The sequence below is a fragment of the Macrosteles quadrilineatus genome, unplaced genomic scaffold (assembly GCF_028750875.1).
Source record: "Macrosteles quadrilineatus isolate MER2022 unplaced genomic scaffold, UCM_ALF_1.0 Scaffold_8__2_contigs__length_117827958, whole genome shotgun sequence".
Lineage (NCBI taxonomy): Eukaryota > Metazoa > Arthropoda > Insecta > Hemiptera > Cicadellidae > Macrosteles > Macrosteles quadrilineatus.
Genome location: NW_026542601.1, coordinates 33,669,899 through 33,684,918, shown reverse-complemented (window position 1 = coordinate 33,684,918; position 15,020 = coordinate 33,669,899).

Sequence of the window (15,020 nt, the reverse complement as noted above, 5' to 3'; positions counted from 1 at the left end):
TATTACTTAAATTAAATTGAAATGTCAGTTACTAGACTAGTAGTTTTATGAAACAGGGCCAAGCTGTTGTCAGAAATGGTTGGCGTAAATATTACAATGGAAATAAACGAGAGAGCCTGGATAAATTGATATACTAAAAAAAAGTGAATTGTCACTTTGCTGCATTTCTTAGCAATCATTGAAAGAGCCTATTTGCAAACTATGGAAACATAAGAAAGTCATAGGACACCACAAAGGAGCAGAAATAGAAATGTTTTTTTTATCGTTATGGACAACCTAATGCGGCTCTGACTATGCAGCTATGAGTAAGGCTATCTGTAGAAAACACTAAAAAACAAGAGCAGTTTTTGAAAAATTATAAAATATTTACAAGAAATGTTGATCGTAGGCTATTGATCTTTTACGTACATCTTGAGTGTTTCCATAATCTTTGAGTTGAATCTTTTAAAGTCATCAGAAATTATGACTGTTATTACTTAAAAAAAAAAACACCTGTAATACTTAGCAATTGCTCGAATTCGAGCAACAGGGACACTAGTATTATTAAATGATTCAAGTAGTATAATTAGTATAATAAGGTATTAGCCCAGAGTATCATCTTTAGCTCCCGCATCATCACAAAGGGTCAGAGAAATGTTTAGGAGGGTAAAATAACAATTTTTGGTGGTCATTATTAGGGGGGTGGGAGAGGATCATCAATTGAGGGTAAGAGTATATTTTTTAGGGGGAGGGTGTAATTTTTTAGAGGAAGCATCAATTTTAGAGGAAAGTTTAGTTATTAGGGGGCATAATGATTGATGCGTCATAACTAAACTTCTTCTGAAAATTGATTGAATTCCGAAAACGTATTTACCTTTTCCCACGTAGAGTTTATGCATTAATACTGTAATTATTGGTAAGCACATTTTTATTCAGAAAATTCTCTGATAAACTTGAGATCATAGCTGTTTTACTTTTTGGTTTGTATGCCTGAATGTTTTTTAAATAGTTTTAAAACTTGTAAAAGCTGTATAAATAACGTACTTTAAATTATGTACATCAGCAATCATTCAGCATGTTTTTCGGAGATGTCAGTATTTTAGTTTTGAAAAAAAAAATTCTTTGGTTGTAAACGAGTTTCTTAAAATATTTTTACTTATATTTAGTAAGGACACACAAACATTGTTTTGTTTAATGTAAAATTGTCTATTTATAATGGTTTGTACAATACTTTATCATGGTTTTTTTTATCATGGCTGGTTTTTTAGAGTATGATTTTTGCAACTTTCGTTTTATCACTTTCTTTCACAAAAATGTTTAATAATTTTGCCCAGACACTATTTTTTCACTATATTATTAATAATATTATTTTTGGACGTTCTTGATGTTTCTAAAAGATCATAAAAAATATCATCAACATAAAATATAACATTCTCAAAAGAGTTTTCTACCAAATAAATTACAAAAAACAAAAGATTCATCATGATGGAACTTTTAAATCGTTATGATAGAAATGAAAAGGAAAAGTTTTGAAAAGTGTGAAAGTCTTTTGAAAAAACTGGCGAGAAATGATTTATCTTTTGATTAAAACCGCTTGAATTAGCATAAGTTTCACTTCAGTAGTTACATTGAATAGCGATCATTCGAAGTAAAATTTTCTTCTCTTTGTTCCATTTCTTACGATTTCAATAAAATTAAAAATTAAAAATTTAAATAATATCGTATACTTTATGAATTTAAGCGGGATACAAAACTATTGATTAATTGTTAAATATATAAATTTATTTAATCTTTGTCATATTAATGTTACTGTGTGAAACAACTTTTTTACCATTTTAATTTTTTATTTACAAATTTACTCATATTTTTTAAGTTCTATAAAACTAACACACCATTACGGTATATCTCATTTCTTCGTTCTTCAATGCCCCCAGTACACTCTCGCCGAGGCAAGGCGAGCGTTGGCGAGTGCGAGAGTGTACTCGGCGCGCTCGTCTTGTCTCGCATTGACTCGGGTCGCCTCGCCTCGCCTCGCCTCGTGCTCGCCGACGCTCCATCTGGAGTCGGTTTTTTGACACGAGTCAAAGGACCCGAGACTGAGCGAGTGGCGAGCGCGAGGCACCCCAGTTCACTCTCGCCTTGTCTCGTGGTTAGTTTAGCTGTGCGTTGTTAGTTTGTGGGTGCATTTTGTGTTAAAGTAAACATGGATTGGTCAAATAACACAGTTCTTGACTTTTTAGAAGCCTACCATGGTGAGTCGTTATTGTGGGACCCAACACACGTACACCACAAGGACAAACGTAAACTAACAGATGCTTGGTGCCGTTAGAGCGTAAAACTCAACCGTCCAGTAACCGAATTGAAGAAAAAGTACGCGTAAACATAATTAAAATAAGCATATACAAAAAACAAGGTTAATGTTGCTACTTCCACATCGAAGTTTGCCTCCATTTCGACTGCGAGACAAAGCGAGAGTGTGCACGGTTACCTCGCATAAGCTCTCGCCCGAATTACTCGGCGAGCACCTCGGCGAGGCGCCTCGGCGAACGTCTCGGCGAGAGTGTACTGGGTATCTATGAGTAGTATCTATGAGTAGGGTATCTACTATCTATAGTAGATTATAGGACTTTGACGAGTTAGGGCGGGGAACCTAACGATTTATTCATCCAGTGTATTTAGTTAGTTTGATCACATATGATTTAACAATTTGTTGGTATGGAATATTTTTGGGTGTTGTATGTTGAATTTAGTAATTCTGAGATTAAATATCTTTGCAAATGTTAGATAATATTGGTTGTAATAAATTTAAAGTAAACTATACAAAAATAAATAGCAAACTCCAACACACACCCTACCGGGCAAAATTATATCTAAAATTTATCTTAATCAGGTCTATGATTGTGGTCAAATGCACGCCATCCCATTGAAAATATACACTAACAGGTTTTCTTTGGGACAACTTTATGAATAAATCTACAAAATCTATTTCATTTACACAGAAGCATGGTTCTGCTTTGACTTCGAGTTAAGAGCATCGAATCAGTGAATAAATAGTACACTACGAGTAGGTAGGAAGCGAATAATATTTGATGCCGTCAGATTACAAAATCAAACACAGTTTTGTGTATAAGCTTTTCTACTTTTATTCATAATTGGAAGTTTTGGATGAAACTTACTTTTCTATTTTTGTGGAGAAATGGTTTTTAGGTCGGTAAAACAGTTTAACGTTCTGAATATTATATTTTAAAGAAAAACGTCTGCTACGCTTTTATACTTTGTATATTAGACTACGATGTTGAAATATTCGTATTGATATAATAAATATATACATGTAGGTATGTTTTTCTATCAGTTATGTTGTGTTAACTATATTTAGATTGTATGTTCTTATTATGTTCTCTTAGGTCTAACCTAGAATATGAGATGATCTGTAGAGTCGGCACAATGCGATTTGTCTGTCTCATGTATCAGTATGATGTCAATGTTCCTCTTATTAATGACCATGTGATCAAAATCTTTTTTGATTAAACTTAAAAGCAATAAACTATTAGTTTTTACACTAAAGTAAATCGTAATTTCAGTAGTACAATTCGCCAAAAATACATATCACGTATGTTATCAGATATACAACCTATTATTGGTTAGAATAAGAATAAGATTGGGAATCAAAATCAGAAACGAACGTGAAACAAAATCAAAATAACGCGGTACCTCTGTTATTGATACCCTAGTGTGCGATCCAATATTTTCTTTTCATGACGACTTTTGACTTGAACACTTTCTTAAAAGAAATGTTGTACGTAATTGGATTAGAAGTAGCGCTAGGGTAGTCTGTAAACCAGAAGTCGCCGGTCTGATCCCAAGAAAAGACAGCTGTTTAGTTCTATAACGGAGTTTAAACCAGACCCAATCGCCTCTGTCATTGGGATAGTTAATGACCATGACAAATGAACCAGCTGGTCTTTGTCAGCGACAAATCTACACAATGCATTTACCCATTATCATCTTCAATATTCAGCCTGAAAACATAACCGTATGTGTATAGTTGTACCTTTGACTTAAAAGCTTGTTTATTTTTTTAATTTGTAAGATATAATAATGAAATTGTTGTCCTTATAAAAAGGAAAGGAATAAGAGTTCGGGTGCAAACATGTTTCTGTTTATTGAAAATAAAAACGTGAGATAAAAATACATTAACTAGTAAATCAGCAATACTCTTAAGCAAGGAGGGCAATGCTTTTAAAAATCAAACATTTTTACTTGCAAATAATCTATATATTAAGAGGCAAGCATGTTTCATTAAAACTTTTTTTCTCAGCTTGTGTGCATCGCAGGGAAAATCTACGTATTCTGTTAGAAAGATATTTTCCTGTAGATATGCAGAATGCCTTTATAAATTAAAATAGCCTAAAAAATAAGCACTAAAAATGAGTTTGAAATAAACAAAAATTAACATAGGCCTTATGGGTTGTCATGCTGGTGACGAAATAACAACGAAATATAAACAGAAAATAAAAACAAATGGAAGAACTCCTATCACATGTTTTATTTACAGCGTGGGGGAAAATAGAGAAGTCTGTACATTATATGTTTTTCGACCACTGGACGACCTCTAGTTCATTATAGCATTATTATAGCACACATGGGTTTTGGCGTATTCTCTCTTGCCATAGGGTATGTAGTTAATACGGTTAGTAGTAAATACTGTAAATGAATTTGTAAAATTTTTAAAAATATATTAAACTACCTATCTTAGATGTGTCATAAGTTTTTTAACAGCTAAGTATTTATTTCAATTTAACACTACATACTATTCTTTATAACTAAGAACAGTATATAACTAAAGGAGATTTTCTTTGTATTAAATACGTACCATAAAAAACTAATTCTATAATTCTAGTAAAAGGAATGGCATAACTTTAATTTATTTAACACATAAAACTATAAAACTCATTATTTATATTTCTGTCTTCTCACCTTCTAGAAGTCGTATTAAATTAAAATATAGTTACAAAACTGTATCTACGATAACTAAAATCCTTAAGAATTTATTAATCCATCAAACAAAGGAAGTATGCAGAGTTGCTTCCAAGGGGTAATGTAATTTCTCATCTAAAGCTGAGCTAATCTCGCATTATATTCTACTCCACAATGCAATATAAAGCAATATTGCGGTATATTCCATCCGATCCCACGGCAAATTTGATTAAATCTTTCAAAAGCCTCCATATTCTATATAGGTGACTATATCATATTGGTTGCTATTCTTGAAGGTCCATGTGGTATAGAAGTTCTTAAGATGTTTTTAATATAACTTATTTACATTTTAACCATTCAATCCTAAGAAAGAAGTAAATAGTTTTATTATAAACTGTTTTGTATTTACCATCTTGTGGTTTCACAGTATATTTCAAGTGTTATTCGACGTATTTTTATTTACTTTCCGTAAAATGAATCTTAAAACAGCTCTTTACTAAATTTGGTAAATACTGATTGCGTAGTGGTAAAAACAAAGGTTCCACAAAGAGTGTTTAAGTCTGTGTAATTACAAAGCAAACTTAGTCATGTTTTGATTAAAACCTGTTTTGGTTGCGTTTTTGGGAAAAATCTCTGTTTAAATAGGTTTACAACCTGATTAGCAAAACCTTATGTCGCAAAATTTTCCAGTCAAACCACACATTACAACAATAATTATATCAAGTATATGAATATGACAGAAAGTACCTTAAACGATACGAATCAGTCTTTTGATGCTTACAATAAAATTGTACAGCTGAAATAAATAAAATCTAAGTATTAACAACATATCTGAATCATATACAAATAAAATATCTAATCATATGACTCATACACATTTACAGATATCACCTGCAGCTGTATGGTGGCGCCACAAAGGCAGTATTGTACGTGTCAGACACACAATGGTGATACAGTATATGATTCATACTCACTTACAGATATCACCTACAGCTGTATGGAGGCATCACAAAGGCAGTATTGTACATGTCAGACACACAATGGTGATACATGACTCATACACAATTACAGATATCACCTACAGCTGTATGGTAGCGCCACAAAGGCAGTATTGTACATGTCAGACACACAATGGTGATATATGACTCATACACAATTACAGATATTACCTACAGCTGTATGGTGGCGCCACAAAGGCAGTATTGTACATGTCAGACACACAATGGTGATATATGACTCATACACAATTACAGATATTACCTACAGCTGTATGGTAGCGCCACAAAGGCAGTATTGTACATGTCAGACACACAATGGTGATACATGACTCATACACAATTACAGATATCACCTACAGCTGTATGGTAGCGCCACAAAGGCAGTATTGTACATGTCAGACACACAATGGTGATACATGACTCATACACAATTACAGATATCACCTACAGCTGTATGGTAGCGCCACAAAGGCAGTATTGTACATGTCAGACACACAATGGTGATATATGACTCATACACAATTACAGATATTACCTACAGCTGTATGGTGGCGCCACAAATGCAGTATTGTACATGTCAGACACACAATGGTGATATATGACTCATACACAATTACAGATATCACCTACAGCTGTATGGTGGCACCACAAAGGCGGTATTGTACATGTCAGACACACAATGGTGATATATGACTCATACACAATTACAGATATCACCTACAGCTGTATGGTGGCGCCACAAATGCAGTATTGTACATGTCAGACACACAATGGTGATATATGACTCATAAACACTTACAGATATCACCTACAGCTGTATGGTGGCACGACAAAGGCGGTATTGTACGTGTGAGACACACAATGGTGATATATGACTCATACACACTTACAGATATCACCTACAGCTGTATGGTGGCACGACAAAGGCGGTATTGTACATGCCAGACACACAATGGTGATATATGACTCATACACACTTACAGATATCACCTACAGCTGTATCTGTATGGTGGCACCACAAAGGCGGTATTGTACGTGTCATAAGCACAATGGTAATTACACATATCCAGCACAACTGTCGTATTGATAATGTCTTCTACGATTTATGTGGGTTCAAACGAAATATTTAAACATCAGAAAATTACTCTGTTGTGTACATGGAACTATCTTTTTTAAATATTTGTTACAAAATTACATCTTGTCGTTACCATGATGAATTTGGAAAAAATATAAAATTGTTCCTTACTATTAGCTTTAAACTTATTGAAATAACTTAATTATTTGACTTGTTATTAACTGAACTACTCTACAATATTAAAAGAAATAAAATACGGCTTAAATTAAGATCACTATAAGCTCGGATACTCTTTGACCTAAAATCATGGGATAATGAACGAAGTTTAAGTAAGTAATTAAAAGTTACACCACAATATTTATCATCAAGCAAGTTTGGTCGTTAAAGTTGAGGTGGACATAAAACATTGAGTTCTGTTGGCGACAGCTCTAACTGTAGCTGTGTAGATTGGTCGCCGATTGTTAACTTACCTAATATTTTAATAGGTTTTAAACAATATAACAATCAATACTTTAGTAATTAATATTTATTTCGAAGTTTATTTGTAAACAATTTTATATTTTTACTAGCTGTACCCGCGAGCTTTGCCCCGTTTAACTTCACAAGTGAGCTCGTTCGCATGGCTCAATCACGACCTGGTTGAAGTTCGTTCGCTACGCTCACTCACCTTTAGGTTGGAGCTCGTTCGCTCCGATCACTTGCCTTCAGGTTAGCTCGTTCGCTATGCTAACTCGCTTCCAGGTTGAAGTTCGTTCGCTACGCTCAATCACCTTTTGGTTGCAAATTGGCTGAAGTCATAAATTAAAAAAATAATAGTGCTGCACCCTGTCGGTAATCCTTGTAAATTTAATGCTATTGAACATCTTATAAAAGAACCAACTTGTTTAATTGAAACAGCTGTTAAGAGTGGGAAGTGGGAGAATTAGTGATGAGTGAGTGAGTGAGTGAGTGAGTCAGTCAGTGAGGGCTTTGCCTTTTATATATTTAGATTAAAGAATAATATCGCTTTAGCATAAACATTGTAGGGCTGATTGCAAAAAAGAATAAAGCAAGTAGAGATATACAAAAAAAACTAGAAGTAACAACTTCGATCACACTGGTGGCTTAAAGTGTTAGCAAGAAGAGAGTGGGATTGAGAGATTTATATGATAAATGGCTCGACATTACAATAATACGGGTTATCTTCGGCTAGATTTTTCCCGACTCGACCGTTTTCTGAAATGCATTGCGACATTTGTCTTTGAAAAAGAAACGTCTCCAGTGGTAGCAGAATAGTAATACTTTACTAAACAGAGGTATCAAACAGTGTAAATGAGTGGTTATAGTGTTCCCCTGGTGATAAGAAGGTTGCTGAAAATCTACCTTTCAACATGGGTATACTGGGTTCGAATGTAGACTCAGTAGTCTTTGATTACTGAGCTTGTAATTGTTCTAGCGTAGAAAACAGCTGATTTTAGTGATTTAAAAAGTTTCACAGGTTGATTGATTAAATTTAAAAACGAAATCAAATCAATGATACAATGATTTTATTTGGCCAATCAAAAATACATTGATACAGGTTATGTCAAGCAGTTTACAAGCATTGCATAAATATCAAGTGTTAAAAAATCAAACCAAGCAAAATAAATCAAAACCAACCATGTACAAAATAATGAAAAAAAGTCATGCACAAAAGTCTATGAACATCATCTGTCGTCAACATTCCTAACCTAAAAATACTCATTCTGTTAATGAAAAATACGCGTTTTGTTTACATGAATATTGCTAATTAAATTATGTTATACCATTTTCTGAAGTCATTAATTATAGTTTATTTCAGTAAACTCGTTGAGCATGTTAATTTGGAGTTTTTACTGTTAAACTTGATGTTATACAGTATTTGTATTGCTGGTGCCTCGGAAGGAGAAGTTCAATCCACCCATACGGGAAATGGTTCGAGCGGCTTGGAGTGTTTTTCCATATCGTAAATAATAATAGCGTAAAAACTATAAAACAATGTTGGTTGAGAATATAATTCATTAAGCTCCAAGTGAAATGTAGCTTCAGTGCAACCGTAGTTCTGCAGTTCTGGTTGATATATGTTTTGAATTTACTGATATCTCAGCTGGTGGAGCAACCTGTAGTTGATATCTGCTTTGTTGTCATTGTCAGTGCAATTCTCATGTTGTATTTGTTGTTGATATCTCCTTAGTAATTGCCAAAGCTACTTCTATTTCTATGAATCGAAACGTGAAACAGGAAAAAATAATTTAGCATCAGTATGAATAGCTCTAAATATTTTAAAGTAGATTTTACATTGACATAGATATTAAATAATTGTAATTGGATATAATCCATGAGAATTTTAGTTTGAATTAATCATATTTATAAAACATCTCAGTTGTGATAACAAGTGACTAGTTGAGCAATTTTGTGGTGAACGTTTTAAATTATCATTTACTATTGAGTAAATGTCTTCGAATGGAAACTATTAAATTGAGGAGATGCAATAATGTTGAAACTCAAAACATCTTGTTCATTGTTGTAGCATAACGATAATAATACATTTAAGGAGATTTAAGATTGAGTGAATTAATTATTCAATTGTTACATTAATGTCATGTAACAAACCCCATTTTACATGCAGTAGATGTCTACATAGTTGTATACCTGTGATGAAGTAAAAAAGTTCAAAGTTTGCATTGGGCTTTTGCTTTATGTCTACTTATTTTTTTTAAACTAATTTTTCAGTCTGCTTGTATTCCCAGCACGCACAAACCATTTTACGATCAGCAGAAATTTTTCACAAAGACTCTCCAGGTTACAGTAAGTATATTTTCATCTTGCAATGGACCTGCTCAGTCTACATGCTTCGAAGCTGGTTCTTAGAAAAAGAATAATGATTGGTCTAAAAAAGAATAACTGTAATATTTACTTTTACTTTGGTTTCATTATTCAAATGCGTGTTATATTTAATTGCTATATAGCTTATGTAAAAAATATAATGTCTTATAAAACCATGCTTTAATTTTGTTTATTAATTATTGCTATTGATTATCCAGAATATTGAAAACTATTAATTTATTGGTAGTAAAAACTATTTGAGCAGTTTAAAACTGTTTTCATAGTTTTAAATTTATACTCTGTTGCAAATTATCTCAGTACATCTACTACTTTTACAAGTCAATATTGAATTGATACAAGATACGAGATTCAATGAAATCCTACACCTCCAAGCTGATGGTTGTAAGATTATTGTAAGCCTCTAACACAATTAATTTCAATCCATCTACTCCATATCATATTACAAAAACATATTACATATAATATGGTGTAAATTACACAATATTTTGCTTTAAGTCTAGCTTTAAAAACTAATAGAACGAAAATAAGTTAAACACGAAGTTTCAAACTTCAAATTTTCACCAGTAAAATTATCAAAAGCTTGTAAAGTTTAACACAAGTCAGTCATTTGTGGATTGTTTTCAAATGCAAAGACACGCTTTAAATTTCAAGACCGGTTGACTTTTAAAGCGCCCTAATTGTGTTAACTGGGTTGGCTTTTACAAATTATGAAAAGTATTTCGTAAGCCTGTGAGATCAAAGGAAAACGAAAACTAGATGCTCGAACAATTTCCAGAGTTGTTGTTTCTGGAAAGCCACAATTGATAGACTTAATCTCATATCGCTTACAACCGACACATAATTCATACAAGTTAAAATATTTATATAGAAAAATGTTGTAGTGTTGAACGTTTTTTTATTGACATTCTTTTATCAGAATGATATTGAATTTTTAAAGAATTTTGAACAATCCAATAAAATTAGATATTGGACGAAAGAAAATTGTAATTGGTCGTAATATAATAGAGGTACTTTTCGACAACAATTCATCGGTATATTAAATGAACAGGGTAAGATAGATCTCCTAAGATAAATAAAAACGACAGATTACAGAGAAAAAGAAAAAAACTTTTAAATCAAAAACAGAAAATACATAGGCCTGTAGTGGAAAGTTGTCAGTATATTAAAAAATGACCATAACCTAAGTCTAAAATATTTACAGTATTTGACTACAGCGTGGATTTAATTTGTTAGAAAAATTTATTTGCGATACTGGTTTTGAAAATAAAATAAAAAGTGAACGATAAACGATTACAATGGGACAACAATAATTATTACAGTTCACTACACTCCTAATAGTTTGTTTTTACGCAAGTATTTTACGTTATTTATAGTTTTGCAAAGTTTTTCCTTTAGTAGACTATCTCAAAGTAGACTCTTCACTATATACTTGTAAATAAACAATTGTTAATGAATATTAAATTGTCGTTTTAAAGTGCAATGATAATATCTACACTATATTTGTTATCTGATAACGTGATTTTATAGTGTGCTTTACTAAATGGTGAACTCGAAATTGCCAATCAACGATGAAAGGCTCAACGCTCAGTCTAGTTAATGAATAAAGTGGCCTAATCACATTTTAGAATTTGGACACGCGCGCCGGTCCACGAGCTATTAATGGAAGGGTATTGAAAGGGCAAAAAATATAGGGGAGGATTAATAAAGGCTTTTATCAAAACTTAAAATTTGGCTAATTTTTAGGATCCAAGCCTAATCCTATTTTCAGGAAGTAACAACGTTACACCACAAAATCAGTAAACAAACCTGGCACTTTCTTGAAAAAATATGAAAATAACAAATGTTGAAGCAGTCAAATGAAAATTACAAACAAAAATTAAAATACCCCCGCCACAGCAAACCTGCAGACTAAGCGATTTTCCATTTACCTGGCTGGATTTCTACTAAAATATTCCCTGAAAGTAGGTTTACACGTTTGTACCAAATTTCATCAAAATCGGATCAATTTAGCTCGAGTTATCGCGCCAACGGAGACATATTACATGATATTTTTGAACTTTAACGGAGGGTGTTTTTGGCCTCTGGGGACTTCAAAACGAAAAAGAAATCGGTCCTGCGTCTAGGTCTTACTATGAGACCTACTGTAATAGCTTATTCCCTATATGGGAAAACCGCTAAAATTGGAACATTCACTGTCTACACAACACAAAAAACCTTAAAATTCTCATATATTCAGTGGATTCAACTCTGTCCAGCTTGGTTTGTTTACTATGTCATCTTATAAATTCCAATCCAACTGAAAACGGGAACAGATTCTAGATCTCGAAACGTAAAAAAAACTTGAGCTGTTTAATAATGGGATGTGTCTGCGATGCTCCATAAACAAAATTAAGGTGTAATTAGATACCAGAACACAAATAAAGTAGTGGTTGTGAAAAAGCAAATCGATTTTGGTTGCTTACAAAAATGATAATTTATAAGAAAATACACTGGCTTAATTGAAAGAATTTAAAATTAATGTTCAAAACTGTAATCTTAGTTGTTTATTACAGGAAGAAATCGATCAACTTGATCATTAATTCTGATTACACCCAACAACCTGAGAACTGCGAGAAATTGAAAATAAACAACCAATTACCTTAATGATCCCTGTAAAACAATGCCTTTACGGGAAAACTTTGTTAATGAAAAGGGTCTGGATAAACACGAGGGCGAGTTATAATAATAACAGTTTTGAAATAACTAAATACTAACCAAGAATGTTTATTTAAAATGGAATTTAGAATGTAGATTGTATTTGAAATGTAATCAAACTAGAACACCGATTATATTTACAACAACGAAACATGTAACCTTTCAGGTACTTAAATATAAAGCCTAAGGATTAAGTATGGATTAAAATTACTTATTGCGCATTTATTAAGTTCTTATTTTGATAGGGACTTATGTCCCTATCAAAATAATGTTTCAATCTTTTGTTGCACATAAGGATAATTGACATCCTAGAATAGGGTTTAAAAAGCAACCAGCGTATAACAATCTTACATAAGATATTATTTGACAAATTGCTAAGTAATGTACATATTTTTAATTTAGGTATTATCAGGGTATACATTCCTTCTATATAGACCAGCTGTAGTAATTTCTTTATTCAACATTGTAAAATTAATGTTCATCACTCTGTATTCAAAACTAGCCCATTTCCATACAGCTGAGATCTTCGAAATCGTCAATTTCCATACACCAAAAACGAATAGTGGAAAGTGATCAGCTGACTTTTCCTGACGTAAACATTACTTTCACTACACAAACAATACTTTGCCTGACATCAATAAAGTTACGACTGGATTTTAGCGAATTAACTATACAGAGAATAAGCTATTGCCGTAGTACTCATGGTAAGACCTGGACCCAGGACCGATTTACTTTTTCGTTTTGAGGTCCCTAGAGGCCAAAAACACCATCCGGTCAAATTCATAAATAAATAAATAAATATATTTATGTCCGTTAGCACGATAGCTCGAGCGAAAATGATCCGATTTTGATGAAATTTGGTACAAACGTGTAACCCCACTAAAGACATAAAATTCTGCAATGTATTTCAAACCTGTTTTGTAGAACTCAAAAAACAAACAATTTAGTATATTGATGCGTTGATATGCACCTAATAGTAACGGAGAAAATAAAAAAAAAAACTGTAAATTTAAAATTCCCATGTTATTCTTGTGGAGAATAAGTAAACTGTTGTATTTTGCTCGATTATGAAGATATTTTGATTAAATTATGGAAAATGCATTTATTTAATACTAAACTTTTAATATTTTACCAAAAACCTACCATTTTGTTTTACGCTCCCTGTTGCAGCAAACCTATGTACTCATTAAACTAATGCCATTTAAATAAGGAATAAAAGCGATATCTTTAAGGAGATATTTTAGTGTAATTCCAATCAGGCAAATTGGAAATTCATCCAGTCTGAAGGTTTGCTGCGGCGGGGGTATTTTAAATATTTATGATTTTTTTTAAGTTTGATGAAGTAGTTTTTGTTATCGTGATATAAAGTATCGACCAATAGTTGTCACGAAAGCTTATTTTACTAAATATACTTGATGCTCGAATTCACCTGAGTAATTCTTGCTCAGTGACAATGATCTTCATATCATACACAGCTTATAATATCCATCCCCTCTCTATTCCTACTGGCATATTTAAGTTTGCAAATAAAACCAAATTTGTCTTATAAAATGCAATTTTAAAACCATTTCGTGCGAAAAAAAGTATTTAAGGGGATACTATAACATTTCTATAAAACAGTTACGGTATTTATATAACATATTTATTACTTGGTATAGCACATATGTACAATAAATTTACAATACAAAACTGCATAAGCCTTATAAAAAAGCTTGACCGCAGCATTTCTTATAATTTTCCATCCTTGCTTTGAGTCAGTCTGAACTTTTATCTGTACAAAAATACATTTCCTACTTCTTAAACAGTTGCAGATTTGGCTTATAGCATAGTGGTTAACATTTATTTGTCAGAGCCCTCGATTTTTTTGAAGTAAAACCCCTAAAAAGAAAAAAAAACTTACTGGGCATTTGTAAAAAGGAAATAACATAATTTATAATATTTAATAAACTTCTCAATAGAATCCTGGCATGAATATGACGGAAACCACTAAAGCGTAACCAAGTTTATATTACGAGCTGCGTTTAATGCACCACATGGTTCATTGCATTATCACGAGTAGAGGCTATATGTAGACTAGAGCTTGGGGTGAAAATAGAGAAGTCATTACATTACATATTGTTTGTCAAGTTCTCGACCACTGGATGACTTCTAGTTAATTTGAAAACTTCCTCGGACTTTGATTAAAATCCTGTCAGACACCATTGGATTTCAGTAATATGATAATGTAATGGTACGTTTGTTCGAAACTCTCCTTAATACGAGAGAGCATCTATATAGCTGAGTGGTTATTGTGCTCGTATGGATATCAAAAGGTCGCCCGTTCTGTCACGAGGAAATACATTAACTTGTAGGTTCTAAATAAACCCAGCTGTCCATAAAACATTTATTATGTAAACGGTCCTCACAAAAGATGGTTGTGTTGCTAGCCTAGTGGTTAGCGTCTCGGACTTCGG